The sequence below is a fragment of the Chinchilla lanigera genome, unplaced genomic scaffold (assembly GCF_000276665.1).
Source record: "Chinchilla lanigera isolate Chin_1 unplaced genomic scaffold, ChiLan1.0 scaffold00144, whole genome shotgun sequence".
Taxonomy (NCBI): domain Eukaryota; kingdom Metazoa; phylum Chordata; class Mammalia; order Rodentia; family Chinchillidae; genus Chinchilla; species Chinchilla lanigera.
Genome location: NW_004955545.1, coordinates 2835691 through 2840838, shown reverse-complemented (window position 1 = coordinate 2840838; position 5148 = coordinate 2835691).

Genomic DNA, 5148 nt, shown 5'->3' with positions numbered 1-5148 from the left:
TCTTGGCACAGCCTCTGAGATAGCTGGAATTACAGGCATGCACCACCATATCTGGCTCAAAATAAAAATTTATAAGGGAGTAGGAGTATAGCTCAGTGATAGATGACTTACCTAGCATGTAGAAATCTCTCAGTTTGATCAACAACAGTACAAGATAGATAGATAGATAGATAGATAGATAGATAGATAGATAGATACTAAAAATATAGGGAAAGGGGATAAGGAAGGATAAGATTTGGAGAAAAAAATAGAAGCTTCCAAACTGGAACACTGAGCCAGGGCATGGTGGCGCATGCCTGTAATCCCAGTATTCAAGAGGCTGAGGCAGGAGGATTGTTGAGAGTTTGAGACCAGCCTGGGCTACAAAGTAAGTTTAAGGCCAGCCTAAAGTGCATAGCAAAACCCTGTCTCAAAAAGACAAACTGACGTGAGGACATGGGCAGGGTGCCCTGGTCCCAGAGACCAGACTACTACTCATAGATGAGCCTTTTTGTTTTGTTTTCCTTTGAGACAAGGTCTTGCTATGTAACCCAAGCAGGCCTCAAACTCATGATCCTCCTGTCTCAACCTCCCGAGTGCTGGGTACATCCTGCCATGCCTGGCAAGATTCTTTATACTCCTGGCCAGCCACCTGCCTTTTTCATCTTTAGAGCTATTCCATCCCCCAAAACTCTCACAGGGCCTGGCACTAGCAATGCCCAAGGAACTGTATGGCCATAAATAAATGAATGACCAGGTGAAACCCTGGGCCCAGACAATGTGGGGGCAGAAATGGCCTTTCACAGGGCTGGGGATTTAGCTCAGCGGCACAGCGCCTGCCTGGCAAGCACGAGGTCATGAGTTCGATTCCCGGTATAGAAAAAAAAAAAAAGAGAGAGAGAAAGAAATGGCCTTTCAGTGCCCTCCACTGCCATCTGCTAGAAACCACAATCAACCTCCTCCAGCAAGGTCAGACCTGCTGCCCAACAGGAGGCCAGAAAGAGCCCAGCAGGCCTCAGTCTTATCAGTGACAAAGGGGCCTCAGCCTCTCCACACCCAGGCCCCGCCCAGGGTATTCTCCTCTCTAGGCTTTGTCTCCGCCACACACACACACCCCTGCACAGCAACACCCTTGGTGTAAGAAGGCTGAGGGGTGTGGCCAGTCCTGGTCAGAGCCAAGGCTGCCTGACTGGCCCCAAACTGCTTACTTTATTTCTGGGGACTAGGGGGAAGGCAGAGAGCCCCAGGGTCTGTGGCTGTACAGGATTGTGAGTCCTTGCCCCCGCTCTGGCACCCAGATTGATAGACCCCAAAACTTCCAGGACTGCTTGTCTATACACTCCTGGGAACTGTTACTGGGAATGGCCTTTGGGGTTTTTTTTGTTTTTTTTTTTTTTTTTTTTTGTCTTTTTGAGACAGGGTCTTGCTACACAGTTCAGGCTGGCCTTGAGCTCACTTTGTAGCCCAGGCTGGCCTTGAACTCCGCAACAATCCTCCTGCCTCAGCCTCCCGAGTGCTGGGATTACAGGTGTGCGCCACCACACCTGGCTGATTATTTTTAAATTCTGAGCTCGATGTTGTGGGTCATGTCTGTGATCCCAGCACTTGGGAAGCTGAGACAGGAGGATTGCTTGGAGTTTGAGGCCAGCCTTGGCTACAAAGTGAATTCAAGGCCAGCCTGAACTGCATAGCGAGACCCTGTCTCAAAAAAACAATACAGGGGCCAGGGATATAGCTCAGCAGCACAAGTGCCTGCCTAGCAAGCACAAGGTCCTGAGTTCAATTCCTGGTACAAAAAAAAAAAAAATTTTTTTTCTTAGTTCTGTAAAGTGGAGAGAGATCCTCATGCCTGAAAAAGAAATGTATGCAGTAGCACTATTTGTGTTAGCAGAAAAAAGGAAACAACTGGGAGGAGGAATGGAGCTCAGGGGTGGAGTGCTCACCTGGGATGTGCAAAGCCCTGGGCTCAATCTTCAGTGCCACAAAAAAAAAAAAAAAAAAACAGAAAATGAAGGCGAAAAAGGAGGCTGGGGATATAGCTCAGTGGCACAGTGCCTGCTTGGCAAACACAAGGTCCTAAGTTCGATTTCTGGACAAAAAAAAACAGAAAACAACCTAAATACCAATCAAATAGAACTGGTAAAAAAATTTATGATACAAGTATACTGTAAACTATAACCATAAACATGAATAGAGTGGGCTGGGGATGTAACTCAGTGGCATAGCACCTGCCTGACAAGGGAGAGGTTCTGAGTTCAATTTCTGATACCAAAAGAAAAAAAAAAATGAATGGAGCAAGCGGAGTGAGATGGCACATGCCCATGATCCATGCTTTAGGAGGCTGAAGCAGGAGGATCGTGTGAGTTCAAGGCCAGCTTGGGCTACAGAGCAAGACTATCTCAAAAAAATAGACAGCTGTGCATGGTGGTACATGCCTGTAATCCCAGCACTTGGGAGGCTGGGAGGCTGAAGCAGGGGATTGCTGTGAGTTCAAGGCCAACCTGGGCTACAGAAGTGAGTTTAAGGCCAGCCTGCATTACACAGGAAGACTCTAGCTACAAAAAACAAACAAACAAAAAACTGGGTTGTAAGTGACAGGGGTAACATGGAAACATCTTTTCAGTAAATAATTTTTTTTTTTTTTTTGAGACAGGGTCCAAGCTGGCCTTGAACTCACTGTGTACCTGAGGGTGGCCTGGAACTAAAGCAGTTCTCCTGCCTCAGCCTCCCAAATGCTGGGATTACAGGCATGTGCCACCAGGCCCGGCTTGATTGTTTTTGTTTGTTTAAATAAAATAGGACAATTTATTTGAAGATGGGGGAAAAAGAGGGAAAACAGAGTCCTCATAAATTATTTTTTAATCTGTTAATTTTTTGTTTGTTTGTCCTTTTGAGACAGGGTTTGACTATGCAGTTCAGGCTGGCCTTGAACTCACTACGTAGTCCACACTGGCCTCAAACTTGTATCCAAATCCTGCCTCAGCCTCCCAAGTGCTGGAATTACAAGTGTGCACCACCATGCCCAGCCTTTTGTTTGTTTGTTGACACAGGGTCTTGTATGTAGTTCAGGCTGGCCTGAAACTCACTATGTAATCCAGGCTGGCCTGGAACTCACTGTGTAACCCAGGCTGGCCTGGAACTCGGGGCAATCCTCCTGCCTTAGCCTCCGAAGTGCTGGGATCACAGGCATATCCCACCTTGCCCAGCTGATCTGTTAATATTGTTTGTTTGTTTGTTTGTTTTGTGCTGGGGATCAAACTCAGGGCCTCACATATGTTAGGCAAGTGCTCTGCCATTGAACTATACTCTCAGGCCTCTACAGTTTTATTTATTTTTATTTATTTATTTATTTATTTATTTATTTATTTATTTATGAAACTGTCTCACTGTGCAGTTCAAGCTGGCCTTGAACTTGCTATGTACTGGAAGGTGGTCACAAACTCGCAGTGATCCTCCTGCCTCAGCCTTCTGAGTGCTGGGATTATAGGTGTGGTCCACCACACCTAGTTTATGAAAATTTTAAAAATAAAAAAACTAGGTTATACCACTAGCAGTATACTAACAGTGCATAGCTAACACCTACTTACAAAAATAGCTACTATGTGCCAGGCACTATTCAAAACATTTTACATACAACACATATATTTATTGATCAATTTCTCCTTTTATGAGTGTGAATACTGAGCATAGAAAGGCTGAATAACCTGCTACCCACATAGTTGGTAAGTGGCAGAACTGGGATTCTAAATGAAGTAAACTAGTCCTAACCCCAGCCTAAGCACTCTTACCCATGTGGTGTTTATGGCTTTGTCAGGGTATAATACCAGTATGTTCCTGACAAACTCACCTTGAAGAAACCCATTTTGTCAAACCAGGTATCAATCAAACCTACTACAAGGCTGGGTGTAGCTCAGTGGTAGAGGAAGTGCTTAGCATACACAAGGCCCTGGGTTCCCATTCCAGCACCAAAAACAAATACAAAATTTTAAAATAAAAAATCTATTTAATAACAAATACCAGAATAACCATTTTTTTAAATCTCCCAAGCTCTGTTCAAAGCACTCAAATGGACAAATTTATGTAATCTTCATCACAACTCTACAGGCTGGAAACAGACTAGGGAAATTAAGTAACTTTTTCTTGGCTCTGGAATTGAATCAGGGCTTTTGCACTGAAAGGCCTGCATCTTCAGCCTGTTTTTTGTTTTATTTGATTGACTGATTGATTGACTGATTGATTGAGGCAGGGTCTTGCTGTATAGTTCAGGCTGCCTCTGAACTAACTATATAGCCCAGGCTGGCCTCAAACTTGCGGCAATCCTTCTGCCACAGCCTCCCAAGTGCTGGGATTCCAGGCGTGCACCACCATGCCTGGCTTTTTCTTTTCTTTTCTTACTTTTTTTTTTTTTTTTGAGACAGAGTCTCACTGTCCTTGAACTCACTATACAGCCCAGGCTGGCCTCAAACTCGCAGTGATCTTCCTGCCTCAGCCTCCCAAGTGCTGGGATTACAGGTGTGCGCCAACATGCCCAGGTTATTTTTTATTTTAAGACAAGGTCCCACTAAGTCAGTAGGTTGCCCAGGCTGTGGTCAATCTTGTGATCCTCCTGCCTCAGCCTCCTGGGTGCTCAGATTATAGGCTTGTGCCACCAGCCTGTTATATGTTTCCTAAAGTGGAAAGCAGGGTCACAAAAGGTGAGTGGTTGAGCTAGTACAAACTGTGTTATTTCTGAGCCCACAGCCCATGCTCTTTACCTCTCTGACCTTACGTAAAAACATGAAAGCAGGGGCTGGGGATATAGTGTAACGGCACAAGTGCCTGCCTGGCAAGCACAAGATCCTGAGTTCAATTCCCAGTACCTTAAAAAAAAAGGGGGGGGGGCAGGGATATAGCTCAGAGGCACAAGCACCTGCCTGGCAAGCACAAGGTCCTGAGTTTGATTCCCAGTACCAAAAAACAAACAAAAACCATGAAAGCAGGGCCCTTCTCTTACTTTGGGGGAATAGGTGGGACGGGGCACAGAAGTGCTGCTTGAAAAGCCACTAGTCCAATCCTATCACCCTTCTCACCTCTATCTTACAGACGGGTAAGTGGGATGTGAACAGGTCACAGGGGGCTGAGGGCCAAATCTCTGACTCTCTCTGAAGTTAAAGAGAAGGGCTGGGTTTA